This window comes from Atractosteus spatula, unplaced genomic scaffold (assembly GCF_055471065.1).
Source record: "Atractosteus spatula isolate fAtrSpa1 unplaced genomic scaffold, fAtrSpa1.hap1 Scaffold_182, whole genome shotgun sequence".
Classification (NCBI taxonomy): Eukaryota; Metazoa; Chordata; class Actinopteri; order Semionotiformes; family Lepisosteidae; genus Atractosteus; species Atractosteus spatula.
Window position 1 is genome coordinate 53,423 of NW_028296744.1, and position 16,563 is coordinate 69,985.

A 16,563-nucleotide genomic window follows, 5' to 3' on the forward strand; every position below is an offset into this window, starting at 1 on the left:
TCTCTCGGGAGGGACGGGGACGCGCGCGCACACACACACGCCTGCCTGCCTGCCTGCCTGCCTGCCTGCGGAAAAAAAAGAAAGAAAAGGTGTATATACTAAGTTTTTTGGAGGGAAAACGCCCGGCTGTCGAAAGGGGCCCGCCTGCAAGGACGGGGACACACACACACACACACACACACACACACACACACACACACACACACACACACACACACACACACAAGCCACGCCTGCCTCCCAGGGAAAAGGAGGAAAAAACTAAGTTTTTTGGAGGGAAAACGCACGGGAGCCGAAAAGGGGGCCGGCCTGCTGGCCGAGAGAGTCGAGGCGCGGGAAAGCGCACGGAGGGAGCACGGGAACGGGGAGGGGGAGAGAGAGACACAGAGGCACAGAGACACACGGATGGACGAGAGACGAGACCGGAGAGGAAGGAGCTCCGGTCCACCTCGCTTGCTTGCTAGCTACGTCTGTCTTTTCACCGCTGAGAGAAGGTAGTGCACCGTTCCCGGAGGCGCTGCAATACCGGGCCGATGCGTGGAGAGGACGGAGCAAGCTCCTGATCCAGCTCCCTGTTCCAAAAATCCGTTTAATATGTGGTCCCCCGATGGGGGACGTATCAGATATTAAACTGATAAGAACAGATACTACACTTGATCTTAGCCAAAAGGCCGAGAAGCGATACCCCCAAAGGCGCGGACCGACGCGCGGGCGTTCCGCTGGCGCACAGTGGCGCAGGCCGACTCTCCTCTGGAGCCCGGGACCCGCGCAGCTGCCGGCCTCCCTGCAGCCAGAGGCCTGCCGCCGGACTCTGCTCCCCCTCTCTCTTGCCTGCCTGCCTGCCTTCCTGCCAGTCCCGGGCGGGGGCCCTGCTCTTTGATCTTCTGTCAACGGCCCGACAACGACCGCAGCCGCGGGGGGCGCCAGCCGCCCGGCCTCCTTAGCTTAGGCCCCTCCCACCGGCAGCAGCTGTGCCCAACCAGCTGCAAGCGAAAGCGGACCGCCAGCACCTGCGGGCAGAGGCAAGGGGCAGCTCTCTCTCTCGGGAGGGACGGGGACGCGCGCGCACACACACACGCCTGCCTGCCTGCCTGCCTGCCTGCCTGCGGAAAAAAAAGAAAGAAAAGGTGTATATACTAAGTTTTTTGGAGGGAAAACGCCCGGCTGTCGAAAGGGGCCCGCCTGCAAGGACGGGGACACACACACACACACACACACACACACACACACACACACACACACACACACACACACACACACACAAGCCACGCCTGCCTCCCAGGGAAAAGGAGGAAAAAACTAAGTTTTTTGGAGGGAAAACGCACGGGAGCCGAAAAGGGGGCCGGCCTGCTGGCCGAGAGAGTCGAGGCGCGGGAAAGCGCACGGAGGGAGCACGGGAACGGGGAGGGGGAGAGAGAGACACAGAGGCACAGAGACACACGGATGGACGAGAGACGAGACCGGAGAGGAAGGAGCTCCGGTCCACCTCGCTTGCTTGCTAGCTACGTCTGTCTTTTCACCGCTGAGAGAAGGTAGTGCACCGTTCCCGGAGGCGCTGCAATACCGGGCCGATGCGTGGAGAGGACGGAGCAAGCTCCTGATCCAGCTCCCTGTTCCAAAAATCCGTTTAATATGTGGTCCCCCGATGGGGGACGTATCAGATATTAAACTGATAAGAACAGATACTACACTTGATCTTAGCCAAAAGGCCGAGAAGCGATACCCCCAAAGGCGCGGACCGACGCGCGGGCGTTCCGCTGGCGCACAGTGGCGCAGGCCGACTCTCCTCTGGAGCCCGGGACCCGCGCAGCTGCCGGCCTCCCTGCAGCCAGAGGCCTGCCGCCGGACTCTGCTCCCCCTCTCTCTTGCCTGCCTGCCTGCCTTCCTGCCAGTCCCGGGCGGGGGCCCTGCTCTTTGATCTTCTGTCAACGGCCCGACAACGACCGCAGCCGCGGGGGGCGCCAGCCGCCCGGCCTCCTTAGCTTAGGCCCCTCCCACCGGCAGCAGCTGTGCCCAACCAGCTGCAAGCGAAAGCGGACCGCCAGCACCTGCGGGCAGAGGCAAGGGGCAGCTCTCTCTCTCGGGAGGGACGGGGACGCGCGCGCACACACACACGCCTGCCTGCCTGCCTGCCTGCCTGCCTGCGGAAAAAAAAGAAAGAAAAGGTGTATATACTAAGTTTTTTGGAGGGAAAACGCCCGGCTGTCGAAAGGGGCCCGCCTGCAAGGACGGGGACACACACACACACACACACACACACACACACACACACACACACACACACACACACACACACACACACACAAGCCACGCCTGCCTCCCAGGGAAAAGGAGGAAAAAACTAAGTTTTTTGGAGGGAAAACGCACGGGAGCCGAAAAGGGGGCCGGCCTGCTGGCCGAGAGAGTCGAGGCGCGGGAAAGCGCACGGAGGGAGCACGGGAACGGGGAGGGGGAGAGAGAGACACAGAGGCACAGAGACACACGGATGGACGAGAGACGAGACCGGAGAGGAAGGAGCTCCGGTCCACCTCGCTTGCTTGCTAGCTACGTCTGTCTTTTCACCGCTGAGAGAAGGTAGTGCACCGTTCCCGGAGGCGCTGCAATACCGGGCCGATGCGTGGAGAGGACGGAGCAAGCTCCTGATCCAGCTCCCTGTTCCAAAAATCCGTTTAATATGTGGTCCCCCGATGGGGGACGTATCAGATATTAAACTGATAAGAACAGATACTACACTTGATCTTAGCCAAAAGGCCGAGAAGCGATACCCCCAAAGGCGCGGACCGACGCGCGGGCGTTCCGCTGGCGCACAGTGGCGCAGGCCGACTCTCCTCTGGAGCCCGGGACCCGCGCAGCTGCCGGCCTCCCTGCAGCCAGAGGCCTGCCGCCGGACTCTGCTCCCCCTCTCTCTTGCCTGCCTGCCTGCCTTCCTGCCAGTCCCGGGCGGGGGCCCTGTTCTGTCAACGGCCCGACAACGACCGCAGCCGCGGGGGGCGCCAGCCGCCCGGCCTCCTTAGCTTAGGCCCCTCCCACCGGCAGCAGCTGTGCCCAACCAGCTGCAAGCGAAAGCGGACCGCCAGCACCTGCGGGCAGAGGCAAGGGGCAGCTCTCTCTCTCGGGAGGGACGGGGACGCGCGCGCACACACACACGCCTGCCTGCCTGCCTGCCTGCCTGCCTGCGGAAAAAAAAGAAAGAAAAGGTGTATATACTAAGTTTTTTGGAGGGAAAACGCCCGGCTGTCGAAAGGGGCCCGCCTGCAAGGACGGGGACACACACACACACACACACACACACACACACACACACACACACACACACACACACACACACACACACACACACAAGCCACGCCTGCCTCCCAGGGAAAAGGAGGAAAAAACTAAGTTTTTTGGAGGGAAAACGCACGGGAGCCGAAAAGGGGGCCGGCCTGCTGGCCGAGAGAGTCGAGGCGCGGGAAAGCGCACGGAGGGAGCACGGGAACGGGGAGGGGGAGAGAGAGACACAGAGGCACAGAGACACACGGATGGACGAGAGACGAGACCGGAGAGGAAGGAGCTCCGGTCCACCTCGCTTGCTTGCTAGCTACGTCTGTCTTTTCACCGCTGAGAGAAGGTAGTGCACCGTTCCCGGAGGCGCTGCAATACCGGGCCGATGCGTGGAGAGGACGGAGCAAGCTCCTGATCCAGCTCCCTGTTCCAAAAATCCGTTTAATATGTGGTCCCCCGATGGGGGACGTATCAGATATTAAACTGATAAGAACAGATACTACACTTGATCTTAGCCAAAAGGCCGAGAAGCGATACCCCCAAAGGCGCGGACCGACGCGCGGGCGTTCCGCTGGCGCACAGTGGCGCAGGCCGACTCTCCTCTGGAGCCCGGGACCCGCGCAGCTGCCGGCCTCCCTGCAGCCAGAGGCCTGCCGCCGGACTCTGCTCCCCCTCTCTCTTGCCTGCCTGCCTGCCTTCCTGCCAGTCCCGGGCGGGGGCCCTGCTCTTTGATCTTCTGTCAACGGCCCGACAACGACCGCAGCCGCGGGGGGCGCCAGCCGCCCGGCCTCCTTAGCTTAGGCCCCTCCCACCGGCAGCAGCTGTGCCCAACCAGCTGCAAGCGAAAGCGGACCGCCAGCACCTGCGGGCAGAGGCAAGGGGCAGCTCTCTCTCTCGGGAGGGACGGGGACGCGCGCGCACACACACACGCCTGCCTGCCTGCCTGCCTGCCTGCCTGCGGAAAAAAAAGAAAGAAAAGGTGTATATACTAAGTTTTTTGGAGGGAAAACGCCCGGCTGTCGAAAGGGGCCCGCCTGCAAGGACGGGGACACACACACACACACACACACACACACACACACACACACACACACACACACACACACACACAAGCCACGCCTGCCTCCCAGGGAAAAGGAGGAAAAAACTAAGTTTTTTGGAGGGAAAACGCACGGGAGCCGAAAAGGGGGCCGGCCTGCTGGCCGAGAGAGTCGAGGCGCGGGAAAGCGCACGGAGGGAGCACGGGAACGGGGAGGGGGAGAGAGAGACACAGAGGCACAGAGACACACGGATGGACGAGAGACGAGACCGGAGAGGAAGGAGCTCCGGTCCACCTCGCTTGCTTGCTAGCTACGTCTGTCTTTTCACCGCTGAGAGAAGGTAGTGCACCGTTCCCGGAGGCGCTGCAATACCGGGCCGATGCGTGGAGAGGACGGAGCAAGCTCCTGATCCAGCTCCCTGTTCCAAAAATCCGTTTAATATGTGGTCCCCCGATGGGGGACGTATCAGATATTAAACTGATAAGAACAGATACTACACTTGATCTTAGCCAAAAGGCCGAGAAGCGATACCCCCAAAGGCGCGGACCGACGCGCGGGCGTTCCGCTGGCGCACAGTGGCGCAGGCCGACTCTCCTCTGGAGCCCGGGACCCGCGCAGCTGCCGGCCTCCCTGCAGCCAGAGGCCTGCCGCCGGACTCTGCTCCCCCTCTCTCTTGCCTGCCTGCCTGCCTTCCTGCCAGTCCCGGGCGGGGGCCCTGCTCTTTGATCTTCTGTCAACGGCCCGACAACGACCGCAGCCGCGGGGGGCGCCAGCCGCCCGGCCTCCTTAGCTTAGGCCCCTCCCACCGGCAGCAGCTGTGCCCAACCAGCTGCAAGCGAAAGCGGACCGCCAGCACCTGCGGGCAGAGGCAAGGGGCAGCTCTCTCTCTCGGGAGGGACGGGGACGCGCGCGCACACACACACGCCTGCCTGCCTGCCTGCCTGCCTGCCTGCGGAAAAAAAAGAAAGAAAAGGTGTATATACTAAGTTTTTTGGAGGGAAAACGCCCGGCTGTCGAAAGGGGCCCGCCTGCAAGGACGGGGACACACACACACACACACACACACACACACACACACACACACACACACACACACACACACACACAAGCCACGCCTGCCTCCCAGGGAAAAGGAGGAAAAAACTAAGTTTTTTGGAGGGAAAACGCACGGGAGCCGAAAAGGGGGCCGGCCTGCTGGCCGAGAGAGTCGAGGCGCGGGAAAGCGCACGGAGGGAGCACGGGAACGGGGAGGGGGAGAGAGAGACACAGAGGCACAGAGACACACGGATGGACGAGAGACGAGACCGGAGAGGAAGGAGCTCCGGTCCACCTCGCTTGCTTGCTAGCTACGTCTGTCTTTTCACCGCTGAGAGAAGGTAGTGCACCGTTCCCGGAGGCGCTGCAATACCGGGCCGATGCGTGGAGAGGACGGAGCAAGCTCCTGATCCAGCTCCCTGTTCCAAAAATCCGTTTAATATGTGGTCCCCCGATGGGGGACGTATCAGATATTAAACTGATAAGAACAGATACTACACTTGATCTTAGCCAAAAGGCCGAGAAGCGATACCCCCAAAGGCGCGGACCGACGCGCGGGCGTTCCGCTGGCGCACAGTGGCGCAGGCCGACTCTCCTCTGGAGCCCGGGACCCGCGCAGCTGCCGGCCTCCCTGCAGCCAGAGGCCTGCCGCCGGACTCTGCTCCCCCTCTCTCTTGCCTGCCTGCCTGCCTTCCTGCCAGTCCCGGGCGGGGGCCCTGCTCTTTGATCTTCTGTCAACGGCCCGACAACGACCGCAGCCGCGGGGGGCGCCAGCCGCCCGGCCTCCTTAGCTTCTTAGCTTAGGCCCCTCCCACCGGCAGCAGCTGTGCCCAACCAGCTGCAAGCGAAAGCGGACCGCCAGCACCTGCGGGCAGAGGCAAGGGGCAGCTCTCTCTCTCGGGAGGGACGGGGACGCGCGCGCACACACACACGCCTGCCTGCCTGCCTGCCTGCCTGCCTGCGGAAAAAAAAGAAAGAAAAGGTGTATATACTAAGTTTTTTGGAGGGAAAACGCCCGGCTGTCGAAAGGGGCCCGCCTGCAAGGACGGGGACACACACACACACACACACACACACACACACACACACACACACACACACACACACACACACAAGCCACGCCTGCCTCCCAGGGAAAAGGAGGAAAAAACTAAGTTTTTGGAGGGAAAACGCACGGGAGCCGAAAAGGGGGCCGGCCTGCTGGCCGAGAGAGTCGAGGCGCGGGAAAGCGCACGGAGGGAGCACGGGAACGGGGAGGGGGAGAGAGAGACACAGAGGCACAGAGACACACGGATGGACGAGAGACGAGACCGGAGAGGAAGGAGCTCCGGTCCACCTCGCTTGCTTGCTAGCTACGTCTGTCTTTTCACCGCTGAGAGAAGGTAGTGCACCGTTCCCGGAGGCGCTGCAATACCGGGCCGATGCGTGGAGAGGACGGAGCAAGCTCCTGATCCAGCTCCCTGTTCCAAAAATCCGTTTAATATGTGGTCCCCCGATGGGGGACGTATCAGATATTAAACTGATAAGAACAGATACTACACTTGATCTTAGCCAAAAGGCCGAGAAGCGATACCCCCAAAGGCGCGGACCGACGCGCGGGCGTTCCGCTGGCGCACAGTGGCGCACGAGCCGACTCTCCTCTGGAGCCCGGGACCCGCTCCCTGCAGCCAGAGGCCTGCCGCCGGACTCTGCTCCCCCTCTCTCTTGCCTGCCTGCCTGCCTTCCTGCCAGTCCCGGGCGGGGGCCCTGCTCTTTGATCTTCTGTCAACGGCCCGACAACGACCGCAGCCGCGGGGGGCGCCAGCCGCCCGGCCTCCTTAGCTTAGGCCCCTCCCACCGGCAGCAGCTGTGCCCAACCAGCTGCAAGCGAAAGCGGACCGCCAGCACCTGCGGGCAGAGGCAAGGGGCAGCTCTCTCTCTCGGGAGGGACGGGGACGCGCGCGCACACACACACGCCTGCCTGCCTGCCTGCCTGCCTGCGGAAAAAAAAGAAAGAAAAGGTGTATATACTAAGTTTTTTGGAGGGAAAACGCCCGGCTGTCGAAAGGGGCCCGCCTGCAAGGACGGGGACACACACACACACACACACACACACACACACACACAAGCCACGCCTGCCTCCCAGGGAAAAGGAGGAAAAAACTAAGTTTTTTGGAGGGAAAACGCACGGGAGCCGAAAAGGGGGCCGGCCTGCTGGCCGAGAGAGTCGAGGCGCGGGAAAGCGCACCGAGGGAGCACGGGAACGGGGAGGGGGAGAGAGAGACACAGAGGCACAGAGACACACGGATGGACGAGAGACGAGACCGGAGAGGAAGGAGCTCCGGTCCACCTCGCTTGCTTGCTAGCTACGTCTGTCTTTTCACCGCTGAGAGAAGGTAGTGCACCGTTCCCGGAGGCGCTGCAATACCGGGCCGATGCGTGGAGAGGACGGAGCAAGCTCCTGATCCAGCTCCCTGTTCCAAAAATCCGTTTAATATGTGGTCCCCCGATGGGGGACGTATCAGATATTAAACTGATAAGAACAGATACTACACTTGATCTTAGCCAAAAGGCCGAGAAGCGATACCCCCAAAGGCGCGGACCGACGCGCGGGCGTTCCGCTGGCGCACAGTGGCGCAGGCCGACTCTCCTCTGGAGCCCGGGACCCGCGCAGCTGCCGGCCTCCCTGCAGCCAGAGGCCTGCCGCCGGACTCTGCTCCCCCTCTCTCTTGCCTGCCTGCCTGCCTTCCTGCCAGTCCCGGGCGGGGGCCCTGCTCTTTGATCTTCTGTCAACGGCCCGACAACGACCGCAGCCGCGGGGGGCGCCAGCCGCCCGGCCTCCTTAGCTTAGGCCCCTCCCACCGGCAGCAGCTGTGCCCAACCAGCTGCAAGCGAAAGCGGACCGCCAGCACCTGCGGGCAGAGGCAAGGGGCAGCTCTCTCTCTCGGGAGGGACGGGGACGCGCGCGCACACACACACGCCTGCCTGCCTGCCTGCCTGCCTGCCTGCGGAAAAAAAAGAAAGAAAAGGTGTATATACTAAGTTTTTTGGAGGGAAAACGCCCGGCTGTCGAAAGGGGCCCGCCTGCAAGGACGGGGACACACACACACACACACACACACACACACACACACACACACACACACACACACACACACACAAGCCACGCCTGCCTCCCAGGGAAAAGGAGGAAAAAACTAAGTTTTTTGGAGGGAAAACGCACGGGAGCCGAAAAGGGGGCCGGCCTGCTGGCCGAGAGAGTCGAGGCGCGGGAAAGCGCACGGAGGGAGCACGGGAACGGGGAGGGGGAGAGAGAGACACAGAGGCACAGAGACACACGGATGGACGAGAGACGAGACCGGAGAGGAAGGAGCTCCGGTCCACCTCGCTTGCTTGCTAGCTACGTCTGTCTTTTCACCGCTGAGAGAAGGTAGTGCACCGTTCCCGGAGGCGCTGCAATACCGGGCCGATGCGTGGAGAGGACGGAGCAAGCTCCTGATCCAGCTCCCTGTTCCAAAAATCCGTTTAATATGTGGTCCCCCGATGGGGGACGTATCAGATATTAAACTGATAAGAACAGATACTACACTTGATCTTAGCCAAAAGGCCGAGAAGCGATACCCCCAAAGGCGCGGACCGACGCGCGGGCGTTCCGCTGGCGCACAGTGGCGCAGGCCGACTCTCCTCTGGAGCCCGGGACCCGCGCAGCTGCCGGCCTCCCTGCAGCCAGAGGCCTGCCGCCGGACTCTGCTCCCCCTCTCTCTTGCCTGCCTGCCTGCCTTCCTGCCAGTCCCGGGCGGGGGCCCTGCTCTTTGATCTTCTGTCAACGGCCCGACAACGACCGCAGCCGCGGGGGGCGCCAGCCGCCCGGCCTCCTTAGCTTAGGCCCCTCCCACCGGCAGCAGCTGTGCCCAACCAGCTGCAAGCGAAAGCGGACCGCCAGCACCTGCGGGCAGAGGCAAGGGGCAGCTCTCTCTCTCGGGAGGGACGGGGACGCGCGCGCACACACACACGCCTGCCTGCCTGCCTGCCTGCCTGCCTGCGGAAAAAAAAGAAAGAAAAGGTGTATATACTAAGTTTTTTGGAGGGAAAACGCCCGGCTGTCGAAAGGGGCCCGCCTGCAAGGACGGGGACACACACACACACACACACACACACACACACACACACACACACACACACACACACACACACACAAGCCACGCCTGCCTCCCAGGGAAAAGGAGGAAAAAACTAAGTTTTTTGGAGGGAAAACGCACGGGAGCCGAAAAGGGGGCCGGCCTGCTGGCCGAGAGAGTCGAGGCGCGGGAAAGCGCACGGAGGGAGCACGGGAACGGGGAGGGGGAGAGAGAGACACAGAGGCACAGAGACACACGGATGGACGAGAGACGAGACCGGAGAGGAAGGAGCTCCGGTCCACCTCGCTTGCTTGCTAGCTACGTCTGTCTTTTCACCGCTGAGAGAAGGTAGTGCACCGTTCCCGGAGGCGCTGCAATACCGGGCCGATGCGTGGAGAGGACGGAGCAAGCTCCTGATCCAGCTCCCTGTTCCAAAAATCCGTTTAATATGTGGTCCCCCGATGGGGGACGTATCAGATATTAAACTGATAAGAACAGATACTACACTTGATCTTAGCCAAAAGGCCGAGAAGCGATACCCCCAAAGGCGCGGACCGACGCGCGGGCGTTCCGCTGGCGCACAGTGGCGCAGGCCGACTCTCCTCTGGAGCCCGGGACCCGCGCAGCTGCCGGCCTCCCTGCAGCCAGAGGCCTGCCGCCGGACTCTGCTCCCCCTCTCTCTTGCCTGCCTGCCTGCCTTCCTGCCAGTCCCGGGCGGGGGCCCTGCTCTTTGATCTTCTGTCAACGGCCCGACAACGACCGCAGCCGCGGGGGGCGCCAGCCGCCCGGCCTCCTTAGCTTAGGCCCCTCCCACCGGCAGCAGCTGTGCCCAACCAGCTGCAAGCGAAAGCGGACCGCCAGCACCTGCGGGCAGAGGCAAGGGGCAGCTCTCTCTCTCGGGAGGGACGGGGACGCGCGCGCACACACACACGCCTGCCTGCCTGCCTGCCTGCCTGCCTGCGGAAAAAAAAGAAAGAAAAGGTGTATATACTAAGTTTTTTGGAGGGAAAACGCCCGGCTGTCGAAAGGGGCCCGCCTGCAAGGACGGGGACACACACACACACACACACACACACACACACACACACACACACACACACACACAAGCCACGCCTGCCTCCCAGGGAAAAGGAGGAAAAAACTAAGTTTTTTGGAGGGAAAACGCACGGGAGCCGAAAAGGGGGCCGGCCTGCTGGCCGAGAGAGTCGAGGCGCGGGAAAGCGCACGGAGGGAGCACGGGAACGGGGAGGGGGAGAGAGAGACACAGAGGCACAGAGACACACGGATGGACGAGAGACGAGACCGGAGAGGAAGGAGCTCCGGTCCACCTCGCTTGCTTGCTAGCTACGTCTGTCTTTTCACCGCTGAGAGAAGGTAGTGCACCGTTCCCGGAGGCGCTGCAATACCGGGCCGATGCGTGGAGAGGACGGAGCAAGCTCCTGATCCAGCTCCCTGTTCCAAAAATCCGTTTAATATGTGGTCCCCCGATGGGGGACGTATCAGATATTAAACTGATAAGAACAGATACTACACTTGATCTTAGCCAAAAGGCCGAGAAGCGATACCCCCAAAGGCGCGGACCGACGCGCGGGCGTTCCGCTGGCGCACAGTGGCGCAGGCCGACTCTCCTCTGGAGCCCGGGACCCGCGCAGCTGCCGGCCTCCCTGCAGCCAGAGGCCTGCCGCCGGACTCTGCTCCCCCTCTCTCTTGCCTGCCTGCCTGCCTTCCTGCCAGTCCCGGGCGGGGGCCCTGCTCTTTGATCTTCTGTCAACGGCCCGACAACGACCGCAGCCGCGGGGGGCGCCAGCCGCCCGGCCTCCTTAGCTTAGGCCCCTCCCACCGGCAGCAGCTGTGCCCAACCAGCTGCAAGCGAAAGCGGACCGCCAGCACCTGCGGGCAGAGGCAAGGGGCAGCTCTCTCTCTCGGGAGGGACGGGGACGCGCGCGCACACACACACGCCTGCCTGCCTGCCTGCCTGCCTGCCTGCGGAAAAAAAAGAAAGAAAAGGTGTATATACTAAGTTTTTTGGAGGGAAAACGCCCGGCTGTCGAAAGGGGCCCGCCTGCAAGGACGGGGACACACACACACACACACACACACACACACACACACACACACACACACACACACACACAAGCCACGCCTGCCTCCCAGGGAAAAGGAGGAAAAAACTAAGTTTTTTGGAGGGAAAACGCACGGGAGCCGAAAAGGGGGCCGGCCTGCTGGCCGAGAGAGTCGAGGCGCGGGAAAGCGCACGGAGGGAGCACGGGAACGGGGAGGGGGAGAGAGAGACACAGAGGCACAGAGACACACGGATGGACGAGAGACGAGACCGGAGAGGAAGGAGCTCCGGTCCACCTCGCTTGCTTGCTAGCTACGTCTGTCTTTTCACCGCTGAGAGAAGGTAGTGCACCGTTCCCGGAGGCGCTGCAATACCGGGCCGATGCGTGGAGAGGACGGAGCAAGCTCCTGATCCAGCTCCCTGTTCCAAAAATCCGTTTAATATGTGGTCCCCCGATGGGGGACGTATCAGATATTAAACTGATAAGAACAGATACTACACTTGATCTTAGCCAAAAGGCCGAGAAGCGATACCCCCAAAGGCGCGGACCGACGCGCGGGCGTTCCGCTGGCGCACAGTGGCGCAGGCCGACTCTCCTCTGGAGCCCGGGACCCGCGCAGCTGCCGGCCTCCCTGCAGCCAGAGGCCTGCCGCCGGACTCTGCTCCCCCTCTCTCTTGCCTGCCTGCCTGCCTTCCTGCCAGTCCCGGGCGGGGGCCCTGCTCTTTGATCTTCTGTCAACGGCCCGACAACGACCGCAGCCGCGGGGCAGCCGCGGGGGGCGCCAGCCGCCCGGCCTCCTTAGCTTAGGCCCCTCCCACCGGCAGCAGCTGTGCCCAACCAGCTGCAAGCGAAAGCGGACCGCCAGCACCTGCGGGCAGAGGCAAGGGGCAGCTCTCTCTCTCGGGAGGGACGGGGACGCGCGCGCACACACACACGCCTGCCTGCCTGCCTGCCTGCCTGCGGAAAAAAAAGAAAGAAAAGGTGTATATACTAAGTTTTTTGGAGGGAAAACGCCCGGCTGTCGAAAGGGGCCCGCCTGCAAGGACGGGGACACACACACACACACACACACACACACACACACACACACAAGCCACGCCTGCCTCCCAGGGAAAAGGAGGAAAAAACTAAGTTTTTTGGAGGGAAAACGCACGGGAGCCGAAAAGGGGGCCGGCCTGCTGGCCGAGAGAGTCGAGGCGCGGGAAAGCGCACCGAGGGGAGCACGGGAACGGGGAGGGGAGAGAGAGACACAGAGGCACAGAGACACACGGATGGACGAGAGACGAGACCGGAGAGGAAGGAGCTCCGGTCCACCTCGCTTGCTTGCTAGCTACGTCTGTCTTTTCACCGCTGAGAGAAGGTAGTGCACCGTTCCCGGAGGCGCTGCAATACCGGGCCGATGCGTGGAGAGGACGGAGCAAGCTCCTGATCCAGCTCCCTGTTCCAAAAATCCGTTTAATATGTGGTCCCCCGATGGGGGACGTATCAGATATTAAACTGATAAGAACAGATACTACACTTGATCTTAGCCAAAAGGCCGAGAAGCGATACCCCCAAAGGCGCGGACCGACGCGCGGGCGTTCCGCTGGCGCACAGTGGCGCAGGCCGACTCTCCTCTGGAGCCCGGGACCCGCGCAGCTGCCGGCCTCCCTGCAGCCAGAGGCCTGCCGCCGGACTCTGCTCCCCCTCTCTCTTGCCTGCCTGCCTGCCTTCCTGCCAGTCCCGGGCGGGGGCCCTGCTCTTTGATCTTCTGTCAACGGCCCGACAACGACCGCAGCCGCGGGGGGCGCCAGCCGCCCGGCCTCCTTAGCTTAGGCCCCTCCCACCGGCAGCAGCTGTGCCCAACCAGCTGCAAGCGAAAGCGGACCGCCAGCACCTGCGGGCAGAGGCAAGGGGCAGCTCTCTCTCTCGGGAGGGACGGGGACGCGCGCGCACACACACACGCCTGCCTGCCTGCCTGCCTGCCTGCCTGCGGAAAAAAAAGAAAGAAAAGGTGTATATACTAAGTTTTTTGGAGGGAAAACGCCCGGCTGTCGAAAGGGGCCCGCCTGCAAGGACGGGACACACACACACACACACACACACACACACACACACACACACACACACACACACACACACACACACACAAGCCACGCCTGCCTCCCAGGGAAAAGGAGGAAAAAACTAAGTTTTTTGGAGGGAAAACGCACGGGAGCCGAAAAGGGGGCCGGCCTGCTGGCCGAGAGAGTCGAGGCGCGGGAAAGCGCACGGAGGGAGCACGGGAACGGGGAGGGGGAGAGAGAGACACAGAGGCACAGAGACACACGGATGGACGAGAGACGAGACCGGAGAGGAAGGAGCTCCGGTCCACCTCGCTTGCTTGCTAGCTACGTCTGTCTTTTCACCGCTGAGAGAAGGTAGTGCACCGTTCCCGGAGGCGCTGCAATACCGGGCCGATGCGTGGAGAGGACGGAGCAAGCTCCTGATCCAGCTCCCTGTTCCAAAAATCCGTTTAATATGTGGTCCCCCGATGGGGGACGTATCAGATATTAAACTGATAAGAACAGATACTACACTTGATCTTAGCCAAAAGGCCGAGAAGCGATACCCCCAAAGGCGCGGACCGACGCGCGGGCGTTCCGCTGGCGCACAGTGGCGCAGGCCGACTCTCCTCTGGAGCCCGGGACCCGCGCAGCTGCCGGCCTCCCTGCAGCCAGAGGCCTGCCGCCGGACTCTGCTCCCCCTCTCTCTTGCCTGCCTGCCTGCCTTCCTGCCAGTCCCGGGCGGGGGCCCTGCTCTTTGATCTTCTGTCAACGGCCCGACAACGACCGCAGCCGCGGGGGGCGCCAGCCGCCCGGCCTCCTTAGCTTAGGCCCCTCCCACCGGCAGCAGCTGTGCCCAACCAGCTGCAAGCGAAAGCGGACCGCCAGCACCTGCGGGCAGAGGCAAGGGGCAGCTCTCTCTCTCGGGAGGGACGGGGACGCGCGCGCACACACACACGCCTGCCTGCCTGCCTGCCTGCCTGCCTGCGGAAAAAAAAGAAAGAAAAGGTGTATATACTAAGTTTTTTGGAGGGAAAACGCCCGGCTGTCGAAAGGGGCCCGCCTGCAAGGACGGGGACACACACACACACACACACACACACACACACACACACACACACACACACACACACACACAAGCCACGCCTGCCTCCCAGGGAAAAGGAGGAAAAAACTAAGTTTTTTGGAGGGAAAACGCACGGGAGCCGAAAAGGGGGCCGGCCTGCTGGCCGAGAGAGTCGAGGCGCGGGAAAGCGCACGGAGGGAGCACGGGAACGGGGAGGGGGAGAGAGAGACACAGAGGCACAGAGACACACGGATGGACGAGAGACGAGACCGGAGAGGAAGGAGCTCCGGTCCACCTCGCTTGCTTGCTAGCTACGTCTGTCTTTTCACCGCTGAGAGAAGGTAGTGCACCGTTCCCGGAGGCGCTGCAATACCGGGCCGATGCGTGGAGAGGACGGAGCAAGCTCCTGATCCAGCTCCCTGTTCCAAAAATCCGTTTAATATGTGGTCCCCCGATGGGGGACGTATCAGATATTAAACTGATAAGAACAGATACTACACTTGATCTTAGCCAAAAGGCCGAGAAGCGATACCCCCAAAGGCGCGGACCGACGCGCGGGCGTTCCGCTGGCGCACAGTGGCGCAGGCCGACTCTCCTCTGGAGCCCGGGACCCGCGCAGCTGCCGGCCTCCCTGCAGCCAGAGGCCTGCCGCCGGACTCTGCTCCCCCTCTCTCTTGCCTGCCTGCCTGCCTTCCTGCCAGTCCCGGGCGGGGGCCCTGCTCTTTGATCTTCTGTCAACGGCCCGACAACGACCGCAGCCGCGGGGGGCGCCAGCCGCCCGGCCTCCTTAGCTTAGGCCCCTCCCACCGGCAGCAGCTGTGCCCAACCAGCTGCAAGCGAAAGCGGACCGCCAGCACCTGCGGGCAGAGGCAAGGGGCAGCTCTCTCTCTCGGGAGGGACGGGGACGCGCGCGCACACACACACGCCTGCCTGCCTGCCTGCCTGCCTGCCTGCGGAAAAAAAAGAAAGAAAAGGTGTATATACTAAGTTTTTTGGAGGGAAAACGCCCGGCTGTCGAAAGGGGCCCGCCTGCAAGGACGGGGACACACACACACACACACACACACACACACACACACACACACACACACACACACACACACAAGCCACGCCTGCCTCCCAGGGAAAAGGAGGAAAAAACTAAGTTTTTTGGAGGGAAAACGCACGGGAGCCGAAAAGGGGGCCGGCCTGCTGGCCGAGAGAGTCGAGGCGCGGGAAAGCGCACGGAGGGAGCACGGGAACGGGGAGGGGGAGAGAGAGACACAGAGGCACAGAGACACACGGATGGACGAGAGACGAGACCGGAGAGGAAGGAGCTCCGGTCCACCTCGCTTGCTTGCTAGCTACGTCTGTCTTTTCACCGCTGAGAGAAGGTAGTGCACCGTTCCCGGAGGCGCTGCAATACCGGGCCGATGCGTGGAGAGGACGGAGCAAGCTCCTGATCCAGCTCCCTGTTCCAAAAATCCGTTTAATATGTGGTCCCCCGATGGGGGACGTATCAGATATTAAACTGATAAGAACAGATACTACACTTGATCTTAGCCAAAAGGCCGAGAAGCGATACCCCCAAAGGCGCGGACCGACGCGCGGGCGTTCCGCTGGCGCACAGTGGCGCAGGCCGACTCTCCTCTGGAGCCCGGGACCCGCGCAGCTGCCGGCCTCCCTGCAGCCAGAGGCCTGCCGCCGGACTCTGCTCCCCCTCTCTCTTGCCTGCCTGCCTGCCTTCCTGCCAGTCCCGGGCGGGGGCCCTGCTCTTTGATCTTCTGTCAACGGCCCGACAACGACCGCAGCCGCGGGGGGCGCCAGCCGCCCGGCCTCCTTAGCTTAGGCCCCTCCCACCGGCAGCAGCTGTGCCCAACCAGCTGCAAGCGAAAGCGGACCGCCAGCACCTGCGGGCAGAGGCAAGGGGCAGCTCTCTCTCTCGGGAGGGACGGGGACGCGCGCGCACACACACACGCCTGCCTGCCTGCCTGC

At 62.5% G+C, this 16,563-nt stretch overlaps 16 non-coding genes across 16 annotated transcripts; all 16 read right to left on the bottom strand.

Moving 5' to 3' along the window:
- Window positions 1–492: 492 nt before the first annotated feature.
- LOC148808958 (U2 spliceosomal RNA) lies at window positions 493–683 on the bottom strand. The gene has a single exon (XR_016087763.1). It is a non-coding gene; the product is annotated as a U2 spliceosomal RNA (small nuclear RNA).
- An 847-nt stretch (window positions 684–1,530) lies between these two features.
- Window positions 1,531–1,721, bottom strand: LOC148808959 (U2 spliceosomal RNA). Its single transcript, XR_016087764.1, has one exon. It is a non-coding gene; the product is annotated as a U2 spliceosomal RNA (small nuclear RNA).
- An 851-nt stretch (window positions 1,722–2,572) lies between these two features.
- On the bottom strand, window positions 2,573–2,763 carry LOC148808960 (U2 spliceosomal RNA). Its single transcript, XR_016087765.1, has one exon. It is a non-coding gene; the product is annotated as a U2 spliceosomal RNA (small nuclear RNA).
- Window positions 2,764–3,608: 845 nt separating this feature from the next.
- On the bottom strand, window positions 3,609–3,799 carry LOC148808961 (U2 spliceosomal RNA). The gene has a single exon (XR_016087766.1). It is a non-coding gene; the product is annotated as a U2 spliceosomal RNA (small nuclear RNA).
- An 843-nt stretch (window positions 3,800–4,642) lies between these two features.
- LOC148808962 (U2 spliceosomal RNA) lies at window positions 4,643–4,833 on the bottom strand. Its single transcript, XR_016087767.1, has one exon. It is a non-coding gene; the product is annotated as a U2 spliceosomal RNA (small nuclear RNA).
- Window positions 4,834–5,678: 845 nt separating this feature from the next.
- Window positions 5,679–5,869, bottom strand: LOC148808963 (U2 spliceosomal RNA). The gene has a single exon (XR_016087768.1). It is a non-coding gene; the product is annotated as a U2 spliceosomal RNA (small nuclear RNA).
- An 850-nt stretch (window positions 5,870–6,719) lies between these two features.
- LOC148808964 (U2 spliceosomal RNA) lies at window positions 6,720–6,910 on the bottom strand. The gene has a single exon (XR_016087769.1). It is a non-coding gene; the product is annotated as a U2 spliceosomal RNA (small nuclear RNA).
- An 802-nt stretch (window positions 6,911–7,712) lies between these two features.
- On the bottom strand, window positions 7,713–7,903 carry LOC148808965 (U2 spliceosomal RNA). The gene has a single exon (XR_016087770.1). It is a non-coding gene; the product is annotated as a U2 spliceosomal RNA (small nuclear RNA).
- Window positions 7,904–8,746: 843 nt separating this feature from the next.
- LOC148808966 (U2 spliceosomal RNA) lies at window positions 8,747–8,937 on the bottom strand. The gene has a single exon (XR_016087771.1). It is a non-coding gene; the product is annotated as a U2 spliceosomal RNA (small nuclear RNA).
- An 845-nt stretch (window positions 8,938–9,782) lies between these two features.
- LOC148808967 (U2 spliceosomal RNA) lies at window positions 9,783–9,973 on the bottom strand. Its single transcript, XR_016087773.1, has one exon. It is a non-coding gene; the product is annotated as a U2 spliceosomal RNA (small nuclear RNA).
- Window positions 9,974–10,808: 835 nt separating this feature from the next.
- Window positions 10,809–10,999, bottom strand: LOC148808968 (U2 spliceosomal RNA). The gene has a single exon (XR_016087774.1). It is a non-coding gene; the product is annotated as a U2 spliceosomal RNA (small nuclear RNA).
- An 839-nt stretch (window positions 11,000–11,838) lies between these two features.
- On the bottom strand, window positions 11,839–12,029 carry LOC148808969 (U2 spliceosomal RNA). The gene has a single exon (XR_016087775.1). It is a non-coding gene; the product is annotated as a U2 spliceosomal RNA (small nuclear RNA).
- An 828-nt stretch (window positions 12,030–12,857) lies between these two features.
- LOC148808970 (U2 spliceosomal RNA) lies at window positions 12,858–13,048 on the bottom strand. The gene has a single exon (XR_016087776.1). It is a non-coding gene; the product is annotated as a U2 spliceosomal RNA (small nuclear RNA).
- Window positions 13,049–13,896: 848 nt separating this feature from the next.
- Window positions 13,897–14,087, bottom strand: LOC148808971 (U2 spliceosomal RNA). The gene has a single exon (XR_016087777.1). It is a non-coding gene; the product is annotated as a U2 spliceosomal RNA (small nuclear RNA).
- An 841-nt stretch (window positions 14,088–14,928) lies between these two features.
- On the bottom strand, window positions 14,929–15,119 carry LOC148808972 (U2 spliceosomal RNA). Its single transcript, XR_016087724.1, has one exon. It is a non-coding gene; the product is annotated as a U2 spliceosomal RNA (small nuclear RNA).
- An 841-nt stretch (window positions 15,120–15,960) lies between these two features.
- Window positions 15,961–16,151, bottom strand: LOC148808973 (U2 spliceosomal RNA). The gene has a single exon (XR_016087725.1). It is a non-coding gene; the product is annotated as a U2 spliceosomal RNA (small nuclear RNA).
- Between the last annotated feature and the right edge of the window lie 412 nt (window positions 16,152–16,563).